Here is a 22,071-nt window from a genome sequence, read left to right as displayed (position 1 = left end):
CCCTTCCCTTCAAGGTTGCATTCCTCAGCGCGCGCGCACGAGCGGGCAGTTTCGCGGCAAACCATGTGCGCCCGAGTATGTGCTCCAAGTCGGCGCATACCATTTTGTTTGGTAGGTAAGTTACAGTCCGTGCTCTTGGAAAATCGATTCAGGGTGCGTTGCGAAACGGGTACAGTAAATCAGGAGAATGGTCTCTTCAATCAAGCTTCAATCCACTGAGATCCGCTATCGTGGCAGGTGTAAGAATGCTGAGGTAGACGTCTGCCGTCGATAAACAGACGACTGGCTGGCAACCTTGGCAACGTCCACGTCTTCAGTGGACTTTTCCGGAGTGCCGAGAAGGGAGCGCCCTCGGTTTCAATCACGTGCTATCAATGGTTGCCCAATTTCACACACAGGAGACTGCGTCTCACAGGCAAGAAGAGGAGAGAGAGGGGGGGTTGGCACAAGCGACCCGCCTACCTTCCTCTTTATTTTGCTGGTAAATCCGAAACCGTGTGCTTATGGTAAATGTCATGCAGGCAGGACGGAGACGAGTGTGTTCTTGTGGATGAAAAAAAAAAAAAAAAAAGAAGAATGTGTACGCTCTGACAGCGGAGAGGTAGCCCGGGCCCTGTGTCGAGGATAATCAAGGGTCGCGTGCAACAAAGCGAGGCCCCAGCCAGCCGACCTGTGCACAGCAAGTTCCCTGTTCCGCCATGACAGCTTTTGGCAGGTTCCAGAAGTGTTCTGGATGTTCTGATTCATTATTAAGGCTGACTGTACTTCTGTGTATAATGCAACCATAGCGTGTGATGAAATGCGATGGAGATTGCTTGGAAATGTGCACTCGGAGTGCTATCGCCGAGGGCAAAGCGACTTACTGGAAAATGTATTGCTGCATACGGTGGTGGTGTTGGCACGGAGCCAAACAGCTGGGAACTTGCCTGTGACACTGGTGAGTGTGTTGTGCATTTGCATTTCGCACTAAAATGGCAATTTTTTTATTGTTATTTTTTGCTTAGTGCTTACTGTGTTGGCAGGTTTGCTTGTTAGTCTACTGCTACATTCATCACAGGGGGGAAGGTGCCGAGGGTTTCTGGGGGCTTAAAGTGCTAACGTGACTTTCAGGCGAATCCGAGTGTTGCCGTCTGCTTGGGCAGACCTGCTGACTTTAGGGGGTCGACTCAAAAGACAATGGCGGTTCGCAGGATGCGGTTTATAGGAAGTCAGTTTTTTTTTCATATCAAAAAACTATGTGTGTAGGGCCTTTTGTCTTAAGTAAAAATTCTTTGATCTTTCTTTTCGTGTCTAATCTGACAAGATCAAAGAATTTTTATATCCATTTACGAAACAGACCGCTTCAATATTTCAAGTTTTCATCAATTCAGAGTGTATTTTGTAATTCGTGTAGTTACTTTACTATTATAATCCAAATGTTAGATTTTCTGTAAATATAAAACAAACATTTCTGCATAATAGGAATCGACGGTTTTTTTAATTTATGTAAACATTAAAACAAACTTTACGTAAAAGTCAAGGTAGAGTCAAACAGTTTGATCAACAGACGCGTTGTGTTGAGTATAAAAACTATATAACATTAAAATATTTAATTAATAAAATTGAAGAAGGCTTGCTGATAGTGTTCTTAGACAAGAAGTTAAAAGTTGTCGGGTCTCTTATAAACTTAAAAAACATGTTGGAGATTTTGTAACCATTTAGAAATGGTACACATCGATAAACATGTCCGCTATGTATAGTAATCTGAATTTCTAATATTTAAAAAATTGCTGTGATGGGGCCATGTCTCTCCCAGTTAGTAACAAATCCCGAAATATCAGCTTTACTTATCTCGTTGAGAGATTTGCTATACGCAATGATGCCTCCGACTTAAACTGTTTTATGTTTTAGAGTTTGAGAATAAAATCACCTTCCATTATAGAAGATTATCTTCACGTGATTTTTCTCTGTTTTTCACGATGGGAAACAATTAATAGAAAATTTATAAATAATAAACAGTTCAGACTACACTTTATTTTGGTCTTTCACGAACATTTCGCTTGACTGAAGAAATGTACACAACATCAATCTATGTGACTAAACCCGCGTACAAATTATTTAATTTTATGGGGAAAATTACTAGAGGCAGGCAAAATTTATAGTACATATGCGTGATATGTTTGAAATACGTCTACATGTAGTTACATAATGTTTTGATGATATTTCAGTCAAGTTAAAATAAACTAAAAATATGGCATTAATTATTTTTTTGTTTTTTGTTTTTTTGTTTTTTTGTAAAGTGTAGTTGATAGAAAAATTGACAATAGTCACACATTTTGCCGCATAAATTCGGTTATGAGCTCTTTAACTTTTAAATCGTGGGTAGTCGAAATCATTCAGATAAAAGCAAAAACAAACCAGACATGTTTTAAAAATCTTTCGTCCATTGTCACCCTCCCTTTTCCACCCCACAGCCCACCCTAAAAAAACTTTGAAACTTCACAAACAATTTTATTTAAGTTATTTTTTCTTATTAGCTTCAACATTTATGAGTTTTAGGGGAAGTTATCAAACAGTTGATTTGACATTTGTGTTATGCACGGTTCGAGACAACATTAACTTTTATTTTACCAACAGGAAAAAAAAAAACCCGGTAACGATAGCCGCAATAATAGACACAGATATGTCAGGTGTAATTTAAATAACAATATGATGTTAACATCAGCAACTACACAAGCAGCAACCACACTGATGTCTAAATATTGTTGTACACTGCAGTGATACTCAAAAGATAACCTACTGAGTCACTATGGTGCGGGTGTGTGTCAGGAGTATATATTGGGGTAGGAAGGGTAGACACTTAAAAAGTAAAAGTAAAATGTATTTCTGCAGTCATCGTCACCGACTTTGTATTTTATTCCTGAACTATTTTTTTAAGCAGAAACTCGCAACAAAACGAGAAAAAGTCGGCAACAAACTTGCTTTCCTTTTGTAATGTTGAAGCTAATGGATGAAGTGTTACACAACTCACCTGTGGTTACATCTCTGTTCTCATTATCAGTCTCACAGTCCTAGTTGATGGCGGCAGACAGTTTGTGTGTAACACGAATTCTAATCTCATTGAAGAAAAGTTGCACGCACTCCTTCTTTTAATTTTTGTTAAAAACTGAGATTTGTTGTCCTCTGACTAATTCTTATTTAGTGTTAATTTAGTGTTTCTGTATTTTGTTTTCCTGATGTTATTAATATGTATTCATCCCACATATTCATGCGTAGACACGAAATGGGTGTAATGTATATTCAGCACATACACTTTTCAGTTTGGATGTGCAGACATTGAGGACATCAAGCTATAATTTTGTGATGTGTGACAGTAACTCCATTAAAAAACATTTTAATTACTTTTGTCTACCACACAGATACTGCAAAATACATAAATAGTTTTGTCTGTGCTGTGCTGCAAAAGAACATGCATAGTTTTATATGTTGTAAGTAAATAGTTTCTGAGTGATGTTCTTTTTAGTTGTTTTCACAAAACTAAACAGTACCAACATCACAGTTCTTCCACTAATCAACTTGTGTGTATGTGACCCACAGGTGTTGGTGTTCCTGAAAACTTTGCTAATTTATTTTGGTATTATCTATTTATCTTGAATGGTTGTAAGTGCTTTAAGGGTTTGTCTGTGCTTGTGTCTGGAAAAAAATTACTAGCCCACTCATCAACACTGGGGTTCCTAATCTATCAGGGAAGGCAAAAGACAGTGTAAGGAACTGGTGGAGCTTCACCTTCCACAAACCTGTGCTCTCGACTACTTTCAGCTCACTTTGTCTCAGTCGGATCCTACCTATTAGTTTTAAAACTTTTGATTAATAATGCATTTTACTAAAACATTAAGCAGTCCACCCCTTAGAGGAAAGGCTTGCACTGAGAAATTTTATAAACAACAGTAGATTTGAGGGAAAAGCTTATTAATTTAATGTTCTTTTATCTGAAAACTAAAAGTTATAAAGGTAAAATTTCAGTCCCCATAATTTCACAAAATTCTTCTTGTTTGAAAAGATTTAACAAATTTAAGTTACAATACTATCATTGACCTTAGATATTAGTTCTTTAGGAATAACCAAAATAGCAAAACCCAAATAAATTAAATTTTATAAAGAATATGTTGGCTTACGACAAAAGCAGGAAAAAGTACAACTTAGTCTTAGTGTTTATAACTTTGATATGTCCAGTTTAAATATTTTTTTAATTATTGCAGACAACATGTAATATTTTATGCATTAATGGAGATAAGAAAATGCAGTATATATCACAGGCACTGTTAAATTGAGTCGTGTTCTTGCTGCAATCTTTTTCCGTATATTGATATATATAAAATCTTGTATTAATATCTCCAAGGCCTTACCATCGAAGTTGGTGTCCTTTGTCTGCTTGTACTAGTCACCTTTCTCTCAGATAAGTCTGATAATAGTCCTTTTAACCTCACCATGTAGAAGTCTGCCCACTTCTCTTCAAACTGTGTCCACATTTCAAGCTGTCAAGTCCGGCCTCATCTCCATCTCTGTAACAGCTTTCATTATCCGGCGAACTTTCCGCTCATTATTAATTCTTCGTCTTCGACCCTATTTACCATGGCAGAGATATGTATATCTATATATATACATCTGGCCACATGTCTGAGTGTGATGCATGATTAACTGTCTGTAGTCCTTCGTGCGCAGCGCAATAAGCTCGGGTCCACACGGTATATGCGCATTAGTTTCTATATATATATATGTATAGTGCATGTGAATTGTTTAGAGGGGAAGCAGGAATTTGAAACCGCTGGATACGTTTCGCTAGATTAAAAGGACACGGTGGACTGTAACAGACCTTTGTGCCGACAGCGGTTTCCCTTTGCAGCCTGGCACAGAGCTTTTTGACAGGATGGCAGTTGGCGGCAGGATCAGTCCCACCATCTTTGTTTGAAGCCCCATTGTGCCCGCTCGCCCGGTGAGGCTGTAAAATAGACGACAGGCACTGATAGCCTTTGCCGAGCTCCCCCATCTCTCACCACCCCACCTCCAGCCCTCACAAACCCACTCTACCCACCCACCGACGGATGATAATCTCGGGGCTGAAGCCGGGGTGTGGCGAGTGGACAATCGCGAGCTCCGTGTTGCATAATTCGCAGTCATTATGTAAGGTGGGTGAGGACGCAGAGGTGTGCCATGAACATTTGTGTTTGGAGGGCCGCAGTTTGCTGAATCATTTATGACACACGCGAGCTCCTCGTCCACGCATCCTTCTTTTGCTCAGGGCGAGGTTTCAGGGTAGCAGGGAAGTGTGGGGAGGGGGAGAGACTAATGCGGAATTGATTGCTGTTATCCGCAGCATGCAGATGTATTACCAGCAGTAATTAGTCCAGTGTGGGTACACGTGGGGATTTGTGTTACCAACAAGGAGTATATCGGGAATCTTGTGGTAACGCAGGCCTGACCACTAACTGGAGGCCGTGTGTGCTGCACAGACCATAATTTCTCTGCTAGATACCTCGCCAGCTGCTGATGCAATCTGATGGTGTATGGTAAAACTGTAGATACAGCTCACTGACTGCAAGGCCGAAAAATTCTGCGTATCTGACCCATGAGAAGTAATTTCTGGAACTATCCGTCGATCCAGACAATCATTTCAGTTTGGCCATCCGACATGGATTGGGAAGAGAGCTTACATTTTATTGTTTTAGAAAGATTAAAACACTGTGACAGCCGTCCCACAGAATTTCCCATCCTTGAAAATGCGTAGATAAACTCTATAGCCGCATCCTATTCCACTAAGTTAGGGAAGAGAGCACTCTGTGGAGGGAGGGGGATGGTTGGTGATGTTGGTTGTCATATTGTTCCATATATTTCACTAGTGTTTAATCTTTAATAAAATGTGGATAGATGAATCTTTAGACAAGTTCTGCCTGGTTTGGAATTTTACATAACTCTCAATAGCTTTTTTTATTTACTGAAAGGTTAGTAGTCTTCGCTGCAATACATTTAAAAAAAATGTCATTGCATAATTCCTTTTCACCTATTTTTTTTTTTTTTATTTTGTGGTCCAATATATTTGCAAACACATTCTGATTTAGACAGTTTACCTCACCGTGCATGTCTTGGGTTGGTCTGAATTTCTGGTTCAGTACAACTGTTAAAAGGGATGCTTTTGGCTGAGAGAAGAAAATGTTATCTACTTATAAAAAATGAACACTGTGTAACCGAAGGTAAATAAATAGAAAGAGTATGCTTCATTGTAGCAATCTGACTTTCACAGCTGCAAAAGTTTCAGACTAGGCATCTGTGTAGCATATAAGTTAAAACATTATGTATGAGGTTCAACTGATCTTGACATGTCTCAACATTTCTTAATAAAAATGTTCTAGTACATAACAGTCGTAAATACACTACTTTTACAATATTGTATTTTTTTTAATTGTAATTTTTTTTAAATAAGAAAGTATAAGATAGTGTGGTAATACTGCATACATTGTAGAAATGCACAGATGATTTCATTCTAATTATCCTCTGCTGGTTACTTTTTATATTGGCAGGTTGTTAGAAAACAAGTATACTATGCAAAACCATTAAATTCCACAATAGTTTTAATAAATAAGCCAAGAGCAAATTATATGTAACGCCTGGATTCTACTTTGTGCACCATGGTAGACATGTAGATTCATACAAAGTAACACCTTATTTGGAAGGTGTGTCTTTTAAGTTTACATAACTCTTTCAAAATGTAATGAGAATAAATTACAAGAAATGGTAAAGTCAGATTAAAAATAAAATAGTTTTGTACTGTTGGTTTAGTCTGGTATTTGTGTGCAGCATCCTACTGTGAATTAAAGGAATTTTCACAGTGACTTGTCGAGTTCACCATTGTATTTATATTTTTGGCATGGCAGTATTAAATGCAATAAATGTTTATATTAACATTTAAAACTAAAGTTTTATTAATGGAACAAACTTAACTGTGAATTGCATTTTATGCATCGTTCGACAGTGGAATAGTGCAGGGAAGAAGGTGTTGGGCTGTCGCTCATCTTTACCTGACAAAGTCCGGCTGCAGTGGAGTACACTGGGGTACAAGGGGGTTGGTGTGGAAAAAGGAGTAGGTCACACCAAATTTATAATGAGAACACATTACCATCAATCATGCTGTTGCTGAGTGTGAGTAGCCAGAAAGTTCCTTGTTATTGCTCTTTGTTTTACCAGTCGACTACATTTAAAAGGGAGGGTGTGAAACCAAAAATAAAATAACCATCTTATTTGATTCAGTGGGAGCTGATCTTCTTCTGAAGGGCCATGAACAAATAATGCAATTACAGTGACAACAGTAGTGTCATAATTTGACAGTAAAGTTTAAAAGAAAAAACACTTTGTAGAACACTGGTTTAAAATTATAAGATTGTATCAATTATCCTGCTATGGTCCATAACGGCTGTACGAAGAAGAATCCATTTTTCTGGTGTTCTCACATTGTCAAGGAAATGGCAACTTAACAGTGTTATCACATTCTTCAACCGTTTCGCATTTACCCTTCTGTTCAGTCTGTATTTGTGGAAGTGGGTCACAAAATCCGGATAATTCCTTTCATATTTTTGTCATAACAGTTTATAAGTGTCTGTTGATATTTTTAAAAGATGGTGTTGCGGAAAACTCATTACATATTGAAATGCTTCCTGTTCACTTGTTCATTTTAATTCTGTTATTTGCAGTCTCAGCTTCTTAAAAAAAAATTAACAAAACCGAAAACCATTCTCTCGTGTGTGCGCGTGTGAGCATGGGAGTGTGTGAGAGAGGGAGGGAGAGCAATGTTTATAGTTGATGGCCGCTCCGCTTCAGAAGCTGAGTTGCCTGGCGACGGGGCGAAGATCCCCTTGGAAGCCGATGGTGTCAGAGATGTCTGTGGGACTGTCTGTTCGGGTCTGGTGGTGAGTGGACCAGTGTAGTGGGGCAGCGGGTGTCCCTTGAGCAGCAGACGACAGCACCAACTGACAGAACGCGCCGTCTGCTGGGCTGGCCGTGCAACGGTCGGCTGGTCGCACGCTCGCCTTTGTCCGGGCACCGAGCTCAATAGTCCGCCATGGCTTTTTTTTTTTTTTTTGTAGGGTCAGAGGATTGACCTTTCAACCTGCGAACTGGAACAGACGAACATTCAGGGGTGAAAAAAAAGTTCTGTGCGTTTTGGAAGGAGGGAGGGATTTGGTCTGGTGCACGTGCGCTCGTGTTTATGTTCACATATGGCTGTTATTTTTTTACGCCTTCGCCGTTGTTTTTTTTTAAAAAAAAGATTTTATTCACTTTCCAAGTCTGTCTTTCTCTTTGATATTTTTTTTTTCGTACCCATTGAAATATGGACAAAGAATGTGGGTTTCATGTGGCGAGTAGGAAGGAGACAATATCGGTACAGTTGTCAACACAGATGTTTTCACAACAGAAAATTGCCTTCATTCTAATCATTCCTTTGTTTTATTCTTTGTTTTTGTTTAATTGTTTCTGTTGGCATAATCATTATTCAAGTATCAAAAAATATTGCATGCCTGCGTGCTAAAGTTTGATATGGAGGGTGAATGCGAGGTCTTGGAGAGAGGAGGAGGGTGAGTACCTCCCGCAGGCGATGGTGTGCATCATTTATTGTCTTGGGAGGGAAGGTTGGTGGGGGGAGGGTTCCTGTCTTAATGAAACGTCACCTCCATCAGCTGCCCCTGCCGCGGGCTGGTCATAATGAACGGTCGTGCAGCACGGCCCGGGCTTGACGACTTAATTGATGACGGGAGCGAGGAACGAGGAGCTTCGGTGATGTAGTGTAAGCGGTCCCTGCAGACCCTCGCACGCTCTGTCGCCCTGCTGACAGAAAATCAAAACATCTTTATTACACTTTGAAAAAAACCTATTCTGTTCACAAGGAAAGTTTACAAATATACACGATGGCTAAGTAAGATTTGTTTTTGTTTCTTTTAGCTTGAATGTTGTCATACTGTAACTGCCAGAAATGTCGGGTGCCGACTCCTACGGCGATGTTTAAAGAAAATAAAACTGTGAGAAGGGTCGAGGAGAGAGAGTTTTGAGGGATGTGTCTTGTCAAAAAGTGATATGTAACATTTCTGTTCTCATGTTGGCTGCATTTTCTGTTCCCACTTCTTTTCTTTCTTCTTTTTACTTTAACTCTCCGCTCCCACCATGACGGATGTGTTAGAATTTTGTCGAAACAAAACTTGTATCATGGGTCGTCACCCGCTTACCACTCACCCCAAACTTTTTTTTTTTTTTGTGGGTTGGGGGCCAGTTGGATTTTCGTTAAAGTAGCATCTCATCTATGAGGGTCCGTATTTATTTTGTACTCAGTTTTCGATTGCTAGTGTATAGGAGTATGAATGCGAATGCAATGAGAAGGTGGAGTGGTTGGAGCGGCGAGTCCTCGTTGATGTCGTCACCGTCGCCAGATGAAGGCGAATCAATCAGTGTCTGGTTCTCAATAGCCAGTGCAAAAGGCCTGCTGAAGTGATAAACTGTTTCGGTATCAATGAAAGTGTTGGCGCCATTAATTATCGTTCGCTTTCCTTCCACCCATTTCCCCTCCCTCTACCCTTCTCCGTCTTCTCTTCCTACTCATTTCCTCTCTCTCTCTCATTTTTTTGTCCCGCGTTTTCTACTTCTAGCTCGCCGACTGTCTCAGTGACTCGTTCTCTCATCTGCGACCTCCTTCGTAACCCCACTCCCCAGCACGCACTCACACCTTCCTTTCTTCCTCTCCGACAGTTAGGATTTCTTTATTTCTTCTTCTTCTAACGCATCTGTCTGCTGTCTGTAGTGATGTCTCCAGGCTTGACATGGCACCTGCTGTAAGGACACACATACCTACACACCCACATACACTAACGCGCGAGGCTTATAGAGGGTGAATTTCTTTTACACACAAAAATTATATAACTGTTTTTATTTTTTAATTCGAAAAACCCAAAGCCCTCGGATGGAGTTTGAAAAGAAAGATGTTTGTTTTTTTTTTGTGTTTTTTTTATCCCTTGTAAATTACTAATTTTGCAACTAATGCGCGAGCGCGCATGTGAGTGAGAGTTCATAGACATGTGAGCTGCCTTAGTTTTGAACACTACTTATCTTTCTGGTAACCGCTTCACAAACCGTTTTTTTTATCCAGAATCTTAGACTTTCATCTTTTCCTATTGTTCTTGTGCACGAAGTCTGTTTTCCCGTTAGAATACCGGTTTCTCTATAAAGGTTAATGTCATTCATACACAAAGAATCATCTGTATGCAAGTTGGGTGGATGGATGTAAGTGACTTGCTTTAGAACAGTTGTGAGCAGCAGACGGTAGCCGGGTACACACCCCGGCGTTGACCTGTTCGCTCGTGAAGCCAGTTTCTTGGAGCGTGTTTCCGCCATCCGTTGTGAAAGCTGTGTGGAAACCAGAGACAAAGCCAACACGGGGCGGACCTCAGGAAGCAAACACCGGGGGCAGTTCACAGACATTCCTGGTGGCAGAGTGGAGGCAAGTGGGAGGGAGCCTCGAAAGTCGAAGCCGTTTGCAAGATCTGTGTGTCATCAGCACACGGGTGGCTGTCTGTTCATGGAGCAGGGTTGAGCTTTATTGAAAGTTCCAGCTTCTAGAATTTTCACCAGTTTGGCGGAGAGTCTTTTTTTTTTTTTTTGCACTTTAAAAGAATCCGTTTTGTGTGTGTGTGTGTGTGTGATATAGATATATGTATATTGACGATGGGCGTTTTTCAGAAGCTATATTTGGTTGTAGTGTTAGCACAGGTTTGTAAAACCCGAGCTTGCTTGTTGGCGTGCGTTTTATCGGGTTTTTTTCCCTCTTTTAAGACATTTCTGATTTATGAGGGACAAAAACATGCTGTAAAATTTTAATATGGCGATTTTTTCTTCTTGATGTGCAGGATGCAGGTATGTTGAATATTGCTGAGTTTTGACACATAAGTTCTGTCGTATTTTAGACGCATGAATCTTGCTAGGTTTTTTTTTCCTCGATGGATGAGCTCTGTCCTATTTCTAGACGCACGCGTTCTGTGGTATTTTTAGATTTCCGAGCTTTACCGTGTTTTGAGGGGCACGTGCTGTATTTTAACCCCAGATGTTGGCAAATTGTTGGCGCACAACCTCTGACCCGTCGGTAACGAGACAACCTGTCGGTCTGTCCGGTTCCTCCAGCAATTTTATTATTTTTTTATTTTTTTTTTTTTTTGAAAGACAACTGCTACGGCGAGGGCGAATAATTTTACTTCCAAATGGCGTGGAGCGTGGGTGATGGTGGAGAAGAGTTCGTGACGTCATTTCGTTTGTTCAACCCTGGCTGTGACGTCACTACCGTTTTTAAAACCCTGCACGTGCCTTTGGTCTCCTCCTCTCCCCTCCCCCTCCCCCACCCCGTGGTGCAGGCACCGCTAATCAGACGAGCACGCGCATGGCACAAGGACGTCTTGTTCGTCATCCAACAACGAGCGGCAGTGATTGCTCACGAGCGCTCGAGAGTAAAGAGAAAGAGCGCGTGGGTGTGTGTGCGCGCACGTATGTTTGCGCGTGCGTGCGGAGGGTCTATCGGAGCGTTTCCCTGTCTCGGCGAGATGGAGGCGAAGAGGAAGTCAAGAGTACTTGGCACGATACTTGAGGGGAAGAGACAAATGCCGGCATTGTACATAAATCACAGAACGATGTGCACTTTTTGTGTCGGTGTGTGGGTGGTTGGGGTGTTTACGGCAAACTGTCTTTTGAAAGCAGCTCCCAAAACTCTCTCCTTCAGCCACTTTCAGTCTGTTTTAATGAGTGGATTTCTTTTTTCTTTTGACATGGTTTTGGTTGTATTGGTGGTAATTGTTATAGTCTGCACCATCGAGTGTCGGCAGCTCTTCCTACTTTTACATAGAAATCGAAAAAAGGGGATGGAACTCGATGAACTAGTGACCTACTAAACTGTAAAGATCAGTTGCCTAAAATTGATTTCGAATTGTAACGAATAAGTCCCAGAGTCAATTTATATAAATAAATACCTTTAAGATATCAACGTTTTTCACCTGCATACCGAGGTGAGGTCTGCCACGAAATCATAGAACTGCCGGGGCTATGTTTGGCTTTTGTTTTCCCTCCCACGCACCGCCACCAGGATTTTTCTATTAAAAATTTGTTAAACATGGATACATATTCGATAATTTTTTTTTCAGAGATTTTTTTTGTTCGCACTCAGCACATGAACAGCTTTCTCTGCAAAAAACGACTAACCCATGCAGTTTGCTGCAGTTAACTTTTGATTATTTTTTTTTAATTATTGTGACTGGATGTTAATTAAATTTTAAGAAACGTCAGTTGTAGGTTTCTGTTTCTCCCAGCGGTGAACAGTCTGGCAGCTTGGGATCGTCCCGACTTCTGCAGAAGGATGGAGAAAAAAAAAGTAGTGCAAACTCCTGCCTGCTCGTAAATTCACGGTTTAGAGAAAGCGAATCCCTAGTGTGTATTCAGGTGGATACGGTATCTTTTTACCTGCACCTTACAGCCTCCTCCCTTGTGCTGAATTGATGTAGCGAACTCACCTAGCAACGCACCCTTTGTGGCTTGTTCCCCTGCTTTCCACCCACTACTCCTCCCTCTACACCACCACTACCACTACCACCCCACAGACACATATACACTAACCCTGGTTTAAAAAAAAATGGCGACAAAATTGCATGACCCTTATTCTGCGGCAGTGACACGAGACCAAATCTTGGTGGTATTTGCCCCTAAGTCCCTTTATTTCCCTGGCATGCCGGCGTGTAGGGCGGCCAATGGGGCTTTGGGTACCCGCCACGGGGTGGCTGCTCGCCGCACGCTTTGTCAAACCTCCAGACTTCATGTTGCTTACCTGTGGACCCGGGAATGGAGGAGAGACATCCAGTTCGCTGGCGATAATTCCGAGGGTTAACCCCCCGAGAGAATAACAGTGTCTGGTGTTTTCCTCCCTGTACTCACCTCAACCACTGGGATTAAAACATTGCGGGACACTTAATTCACGCGCCTTCATTTTATTAACAGTAGCTTCTTATGTTTAGATATAATTAACTTTTTATGCTTTTTTATTTACAATGTAAACACTCAAAAATACAAATTCAACCTGTGTGAAGAGTGGTGACAAAGTTCTACACATTTTTGAACCGCAATAATCTCTTCATGCTCGGGTGGCAGTTACAAATACTGAAACGACGGTTATGTCTTTCCTCTCATGGCTGTACCGGAAAAAATACAAAAATGCGATTTTATAATTAACTACTTGAATCAACCTATTTGTCTCGATGTAGAGAGAGAGAAAGAAAGAGCGGTGTTGTAAGACATTCAGCTGTTAAAACCAGACCACCATCATCGTCCACTTTAGTGTGGGGAGGTGGGGAAGAGAAAGATGCGTAAAGATTTATTGTTGGGTTTAAATAATTATTACCAGGACTAATTGAAGGCAACTGCAGCACGAGATACACAGGATCGAGTAGCACATACAGTAGGAAGTCGTCGTGTTTATTGCCATCGTTAACTCCCGCCCACAGTCACAAAAATATTTGCCAGCTCGCTTGTCAGGGAGCTTAAAAGGCAAGGAGGGGGAGCTGTAGGGGGAGGGGGCAGAGATGTTTTCAGTCACGTGACAGGCCGGCGAAACGAGCCGCGGCCATAAATTGTGTGATAGTGGACGGCGTGGCTCTGTCTCCCAGACTTCGCTCTCGACAGTCCTCCCTCCCACCCGACCCCGACCCTCATACAGCCTCGCGCCTAGGCCGCCCTCGCACAGTGCCATTAGTTTTGTTCCTACATGAGCGATGCCAGAAGTTAACACCAAGTATGTTTGCACTGAACTACCAAGGTTTTATTTAATTTCGGTTTTAAAAGTTCATCGTCATCATACGCTTCCCCCTTCCTCTACCCTCCACTCCACCCACCCAGCAGTTTATCGTCAGTTCAATGATGGAAGGAAGACGCTGGCGACGACTTGTTTGACTCAGTTTCGACTAGAATTAAAGCAATTGTTCATCGCCAGACTAGCTGGCGAGTCGTTTGTCTGTTATCGACTTCGCCATCATACGGAAATCCGACATTGATGAAAAACTCGAGAAGCGCGGGGCCACATGCCGGCAGACTCCCTCGCCTCCACAGATGTGGGTACCTGGTGGGATCGGGGTGTCAAGATGTGGAGGTGTCATCTGTTGCTGGGTGCTGGGTGCAGGCAGTGGTAGTCGGAGTGAGGCTGGCGGTACGAATGCAGCCACCGACCGCCAGTAGCTTGGTTCACAGAGCTGCTGCTGCTGACATCGGAATGATTTGTCCAGTGTCCACCGACTTGCAGTTCAAACACTTCTTTCTTCACTCATCGCTGTTGTCACGCGCTCCTGTTTATAAAATTCATTTCAGCTTTTTCTGACGATGTACACCCTGTAGTGTCAACTCATCTTTTTGTTGAGATGGCAAGAAGGGTAGGTTGATAGAGGGAAGACTAAACCTTTATTATCATGATAAAAAGTAGCACTCACTGGAGCTTTCACGTGTGTGAAATATTTGTAGAATTATCCGGCGAAATTCGCGATTAAAGGGCATTCTTGTTTTTGAGATATTGTTTTGCTTTTAATTTGTTGGGGGGGGGTCGGGTGAGGAGGTGAAATGTATTTAGGAAGAAAAGTTTTCTACTCAACACCGAATACCACAGTCAGACCGACAAACGACTTAGAGTGAATGGTGGGATTCATGAACTCCAGGGTATAAACATTATAACATACAGTATAACAATACATCGCCAACAATATGTCGAACCAGTGAAGTAGCAACACCGTGGATTAAATAACAACGGAAATCAGTGGCCTATAACGGCTAGTATATAAATATTTAGAGAAACTTCCTGGAGAATTACTATTGTTGTAGACACATTCGGCACTACTTACAGTAGATGAGATGTTAACTTCAAGCGCAGTGGAGTAGTAAATGGAGAAATAAATAAGTACAGGTTGTTAATAAGCTGAAAGATCGGGCTAAATTATAGCAAATAAAATAATGGGCATTATAAAATAATAAAAATAATAATATTGGAAATATTACAGTTAAAATATTTTGCTTACGTGTTGCAAATGCAATGTGTGTGTTCTAAAATAATAACACATATGTGGCTTGGTGTTGGTGCATTTTTAATTTACTCTGTAATAAAAATCTCGTACTAATAAACATTATTTACAAGGGTATTTCGAAAACTTCCTTTGTTTTGTCACTTATGCTCCATACCAGTCCTGTTGATATTTAGTATAGAAGATTACTTATACTGTCGATCTTTCCAGAAATACGAAATGTACACAATACCGATATGGCTGGTGATTATATATATATGTCAGTATATTTCATGTATATTGTATAAAGTACTTACCATTTAACATCGTGCACAGTACTGGTGTCGATGGCGATGCTGTGTACAGTTCCGATGTGGTGTTGTCGGTGTTCACAGTGGTACTGTCGGTGTTGACTGTTCACATTAATACTGTCAGTGTTCAGTGAGTCACACTCAGCATGTATTATTCTGTTTCTGACAGGCAACAGAGGCGTGGAGGCGGAAGACAGATGATCCCCGGACTTCCTTCTCCTCAAGTTTGTCTCAGAAAATTCCTTCGTAAGCTTGAGCCGCGTGGTTCGCTCCGCGGAGTAATCTCACTTGCATGAACCACGGACTGTTGGAGCTTGGACTTCCTTTCTTGACCTGCACCACGGACTTCTCTCTCAGGATTGGACCACAGACCTCCATTTCAAGACTGCACAGACTTTAAGGGCACTCTGTGGACTGTTTCTAAGCTTTAAGGTTAGGGCTTGGGGTGGAAGCAAATCCCTCGCGCGAAACTCTCGGTTAATGTTTTAATGTTTTTTTTTTCTAAACCCACTGCCCACCCCTTCCTCTCTATCCTCCATTTCTCGCGCATGCGTGGAAACGGAACGCAAGAATAACATCGTCAGCATTGTTACTAAGCCTCAAGATGTCTCACTGCATGACCAATGCGCCCGGAAGTTTCCCATGTGGCCCAAGATGGCCGAGCTAATTAATAAGTTAAATATCGAAACGGTTGTTCGTGAGCTGCTGGAATACCTAGTCTGACAGGGAGCCACAAAAAGAACATCACTGAGTCACAGAATTCTGCCCAGAATACATCTCTGAGTTGAGCTCGTGAATAGTAGTGGTCGAGCATGTTTTGTTGGTTGTGTGTGTGTGTTTAATTTTTTTGGTTTAGGTTTTTTTCCGGGGTGGGGGGTTGTCCTGGATTCCCTACTCCTCAACCCACACGTGCAGCCTACACAAGCCGTAAAATAAAAGACTTGCAGCAATGTTGAATGTTGAATGTATTGCACACATACTGTTACACTGCAGGAGCACGGCACTGGTCTGAGGACAGGATCTCGACTCAAAGTTGTTGTCTGACCAGGACACTTCAAAGGGCGATTGTCCCGAAACTTGGCGAGGGACTGGAAGATGTCTAGAGGCAGGCATCAAGACAGTAGAGGGCACAGCAGTTTCGGAGAAGAGATGTGAGCAGGAAGGGGGCAGGGAAGATAACTTTGAACCCTGGTGCTATCGTGAGAACGATAAGCGACCGTTAGCCCTCCCCCCATCCCCCCAATCTCTGCCACGTCTGACCAGAGGCTTTGGCTCATCCTTTCTTCAAAGTGCAGCCATTGGCGAGGAGGACCTTGTGGAGGGAAAACACATCTCAGGGCCGTGAAGTCAGCTTGGTGATCGAAGGGTGAAAGAAAAAGTATTTTGTATTCCCCCCAAAAAAAAAAAACAAAACAAAACAACAAAAAACCTGCAGTGTGTTTGCGCCAGATGGTATTTTTATATGAAAACATGGAAATACAAGAATCTGATTTTTGTTTGGTCTGGTGATTTTTTTTCCAGTTCTGTTTCGCTCAACGCGTGTTTTCTGTGTTGTATTTCCTGTGTACAGTGTGTTTGTGCATTGCAGCCATGCCAGTCCCTGTAGTCGCCACGAAATCTTCGTTTTCAGGTCCTGACACTCCCTGTGGCACTGAAAATCAAAAGCAGACATTATTAAATCATACACACCTGACCTGAAGTACAATGAACCCAGTTTACAAAGGGCGGTGAGAGCTTTGTGGTTTGCAGGTGATGTCACTGTGACATGACATGTCACGCGCCGGGTGAATGTCAGTCTTTGCCACGACAAGTCTCAACAGCATGCAGTCGCTGAGAAGGTGTTCCAGATTTTTTTGTATTTTTATAGAGAAAATCTCGACAAAGCGATGTATGAAAATGCACCTGAGGTTTATTATTTTCATTGAAAATATCTGTCAGTTTGTTGTTGTTGTTGTTTGTTTTGTTGTTTGGTTTTTTTTTTTTTTTGATGTTATAAAGTACAGCTTTGGCTCTCGCAAATATGGATTCATTCTGGAAATGGTTAGCAAGTGGTGAGAGAGTATGTGTGTGTGAGAGAGAGAGAGGAGTTGTATTGCATGTGAGAGAGAGGAGGAGACACAGGTGTGTGCGAGAGATTGTGTATTGTGCGTGTCCATCCTGTTTTCCACCTCAATTATTTTATGTTTACATTTCACCATCAAAGACAACAGTAAACACCAGGCCTCAGTATCACATTCATATTTTCAAATGACAAATCATCCCTTCTCTTTAAACATTTCCCGTAGTGTACAAAGTAAGCACGGCTAACCATGAAGGTTAGCAGCAACAGGAGCCAGGCTTGTCCAACAAAAGCTGTAATTTAGCTGGTGTCAGATTTACCATTTCATTTTACCTAATGAAAGGGAAGCTGCGGGAGGTCCGTGGGTGGTGGTGTGGCCACTGGAATAATTTCCCGCTCCATGTCATGTCGACTCCCGACCGCTGGTCCTGCCATGAACACTGCCTGCACTTTGTCCTGCGCTTGTCCACACCGGAAGCAGACATTAGTGCAGTTTTAATACTAGTTCCGAATAATTAGAAGTGGGAGTCCTTGTCTGACAATCACAATACAACAACCTGATCACCTGATGTGGGGGGATGTGTTGATGGAGGAGACTGTTCGAGCGATGTGTGTATTCTCAACTACAACGGGTTGAGGTGCAAAGTGGGAAGAAGTACGATTTTTTTCTTAAATAAACTAAAAGCTGTTACATTAAATAGAAATATTTGTAATAAAGCAAGGAAAATTTGTCTCCAACAATCCGTAATTTGAGAAACAGAAGTAAAGCAATTTGTACAGGTGTGTTAAACATAACACGATCTCTACGATAACTGGTCCGGTTACTGCCGGTGTTTCCGGAATTTTCGAGAATTTGAAGCCTGTCGTGGTTCTGGCATTGATTATGATTTGTGCATGTCTGTTGAGTAATAACTTATAATATGAACCGAGCATGAGTGGAGATACCGGCATTTGCTGTGGGCTAACATTACTTTGATGCTGCCCTTCCACTTGGCCTTGTGTCCCAGGCTTCAGGAATATTCTTCATCTCTCTCTTTCCCCCTTCAGGATCATTTGGTCAACATCCCCACAAGGTCCAATGTAAGAACTGGTCTAGCAAATGGCAGAAACCTCGTTGTCCAGGTAGCAACAACTTGAAACCAATAAAATCGAAGGAAACCTGTGAAAGAACAGGACAGATAAAAATTTCTCATCCCTCCAGTCTGGTGACCCCACTCTCAACTGTAAAGATATTTGACGAACAGAAGATACATTTTCTCCCATCGTAAGCGGAGGGATCAAGGCTCATTGTGACTGTCACCAAAGCCTGGAGCTGTGGGACACCTGTTTGTGTAGCGGTTGGTGGCCGTAACGATCTTTGCCAGCTACAAAGACATTAAAGTTGCTTGTGTGGCTCAGGGTTGCCCAGTGACTGAGATGTCACATCTGAGGCAGGGACAGCAGACGCAGGAAGCTGTAATGAAATGTGAAAGATTGCAGCAATAAAGAACAGGCTGGCTGAGACTTGTCCTCCCCACCCCATCATCCCCCGTCCTTTGCCTTTTCATCGCCTGCTGCTTTACGCACAGGTAAGCATGTCGAACATTGTGATTCAAGGGGAAGGATGAAAGGAAGGGAGATATTAAATGAACATTAAAATAACTGTTGAAAAAGAGGCTACACCTTGGGGTTTAGAGACACCTGGGCGTGTACATGGTGTTGTAAGTGTGGCGGCCTATAGAAACTCGTGCAAATTCACATTTGTCTGATGGTATCCCATAGTCGCCGCCACAGACGGCCAGTGCTTGTCGCTAAGATGGGAAAGATTTTTAAAATATCAACAGTTGTTTAATCTTACTCAAAACGTGCATTTCAATAAAACTGAATTTAATGGACAACGGCCTAGAAGTATTTTCTGAATGAGTCATACTACTGGCCTTGGACTAAGGATCGGGTAACCCAGATGACTTGTCCACTCCTATAATATTTGAGAATGTCTGATGTGATGTTTCTTCCCTGCAGGGTCAACGAGGTGGACGTCGTCATTGGCTTCGTTCAACAGAAGCAAACATGTTTCTAGAATCTAGACCTACCATATACAATGGTGAAGAACTGTTCGTTACACACCGATCAAAATTCGGAAGGGAGTAGAAAACCCTCAATATTAGGCGATATCATTCCTGAAAGTATTTATCATTCGTAATTATGTTTACGAGAAGAAGAAAAAAAATTTTTGTAGTTAAAAAAAAAACCTCATTTGGTCAGAATGAATGCATACAATTTTTATCTTATTTTATTTATTTATTTTTTTTATTTATTTATTTTTTTTGAAGCTTTTCGCTCGAGTTTTGTCCAATTTTGAAAAATATTTCTATTTTGTTTTCCGCTTAGACGGGCGGCCCGGTGGCGCAAAGGGATAGCGCCTGTCACCAGTACCGCGAGGGTTGGCTGTCCTGGGTTCAGCTCTCGTTGCTGTTCTTTGTCTGCATGCGACATCTGTTTACAGGCCTGGCTGTCTTACCGTGATATAGCCTTAGATGCTGGCTCGGTGTTAAACAAATTCCCCCCACCATCTCGCTCGCGCTTGGTCATGTGACAACACAACAAATGCACATTCGCACATTTTTTTCGGTACCTGTCACTGAGGCAGGTTCACCAATTAGCTCCTTACCCAGTTTAAGAATCAGTTTACTCTTGGCCAATACGAGGCTCTGGGTGGGAGTGACACGACGCCGCATTCTACGACTGCATGGCCATCCGCGAACAACTCCTCGCGCCTGCTCATCGACGCGTGTCCATGCACCTCAACCTGCGTCATTCGATGACAGCTGGTTCCGTGGTGCACACCACTGGTGTACAGGCAGCAGACCCCAGCGTCGCAAGTCACTGTGTGATTGATGCCAGCCACGCCATCTGGCAGCCAGTGGTCCCCCTTTGGCACAACGCACGCGCCTGTTTGTGTGTTTGTGTGTGTGTGTGATGGAGGTTGGGGGAAGCTGGAGGAGAAGGCAGTGGGAGGGGTAGCCCGAGGAATAAACATTTAACGTGACACTCGTGCACAGGCTGTAAAAAGCTGAACTTCCGCATTTCAGGCTACAGACCGTCCTGACATAACTCATTGAAATTAAGCAGGAAGTAGATCACACAAACTGACAATAACCGACATTTGGTTTTGCTGTTAGGTTCTGGGAACCCCACCCCGCCCACATCATTGTGAAGGACAACATTTATCTGTTTACTTCTATATGTTTGTGTACACTGGAGGTAAGGGACGTGTCAAAGTGCAGTGAAGGCAGGAGGGAAGGGGTCAAACTAGCTGCATAACGATAAGGCAAATCAGGAATTTCCACAATTAAGATAATTTGTTGGTGATATAGAATCAAATATTCTGACCAACCCTCGGAACAGAAAATTCTCCCAATAAAATATTAATTCTTGGAGGAAAAAAAACCAAGGGGAAAAAATCGCTAGTTTCTGTGGTAGTTGTCTTCCTGGGTACACGCGGGGTAGGGGATGGGAGTAGGGTAGCGCGGGGGTTAAATGGCAATCCAAGGGAGAGAAATGACATGATGAAAAATGGAGGACAGGAGAGTAAGCGGACCTGTCGGGGGGAGCGCGCGTGCGTGTCGGCGGTTGTCAGCGCGTGCCGCTATGCGTCGATGATAAAATTGTTCGCAAGGAACGCCTGGTGATATTAAGAGATTAACGAAGCCATGCGATCAACATTGATTAATTGCAATGGACAGCTGATACTGTCAGGAGAGAAGACCAGCAACTGTTGAGAAACACGATATACCGGTTGTGACACCCCCCTATGAGTAATAATTGTGTGTGTGTGTGTCAGTGAGTGAGTGAGAGAGAGAGGACGGGTGCATGCACACGGGTATTTGTGTAATTTATTCTCCTGCCTGTAACTTTACACAGTGTCTATGGAAGTAATTTTATTTTCCGTGAGTAAAGAGCAATAGACTTGCCTTGATCACTTTTAATAAATTTATCTCTTTTTTATTATTTTACCTGATTTTCTATTTCTCCGCCATGGCTCCCTCATTCAACCAAATTATTCGCAAACAGTTCATCCGCACAGACCGTTCACATTCGGTTAACAAGAAATTATTGTGGAAATTGTGTTAAAGATCAAAGGTCAATACTGTCAATTTGGAAACAAAATATTTACTATTAAATTCAACTGGTTCTTATCAGGCAGACAATTTGATAGTTGTAATCGACAGGATAATGTGACAGTTATCATTTAATATTACAAACGAGACAATTATTCATTTTAAATGAGTCCAGTGGTACAACTATAGGGAGGGGGAGCTTTGAAAGCGGGGTGCAACCAATAATTTATTTTACCTGATATAATGATGTTGTGATATTAAAATAAATCCTAAAATGAATCCTACGCTTGTTTAGTCGCTGTAGATACAGACATACAGTTCGAAACTTGGTTATAAAAGCAATTTTGATTGCCTTCAGTTGCATTCTTTATGAAACATAAAAAGAAAGACCTCTTGCTCAGGTAATTTGAGACAAACAGCTTTTTCTTCTTCTTGTGCTTGTTTGACTCTTCCAGATATTCGCTTTCTAATATCATTTCACTTTTGTTTTAAAGTATTTACCCTCCAACCTCCACGGC

General features: G+C 42.0%; 1 protein-coding gene and 1 long non-coding RNA gene across 2 annotated transcripts in view; one reads left to right on the top strand and one right to left on the bottom strand.

Moving 5' to 3' along the window:
• Positions 1 to 4,542, bottom strand: part of LOC112562326 (mucin-12-like) — a 145,484-nt gene extending 140,942 nt beyond the window's left edge. Inside the window, exon 1 of the mRNA XM_025235536.1 lies at positions 4,386 to 4,542. The gene's annotated coding sequence lies outside the window, so the exon portion shown is untranslated. The remainder of the gene's footprint in view (positions 1 to 4,385) is intronic.
• On the top strand, positions 66 to 16,344 carry LOC112562350. The gene is made up of 2 exons (XR_003098847.1): positions 66 to 937; positions 15,564 to 16,344. It is a non-coding gene; the product is annotated as an uncharacterized LOC112562350 (long non-coding RNA).
• The last annotated feature ends 5,727 nt before the right edge of the window (positions 16,345 to 22,071 follow it).

This window comes from Pomacea canaliculata, linkage group LG1 (genome assembly GCF_003073045.1).
Source record: "Pomacea canaliculata isolate SZHN2017 linkage group LG1, ASM307304v1, whole genome shotgun sequence".
In the NCBI taxonomy this organism is placed as follows: Eukaryota; Metazoa; Mollusca; class Gastropoda; order Architaenioglossa; family Ampullariidae; genus Pomacea; species Pomacea canaliculata.
The sequence above is the reverse complement of the archived record's forward strand: the minus strand, read 5'-3'. Positions and strand labels throughout refer to the sequence as shown.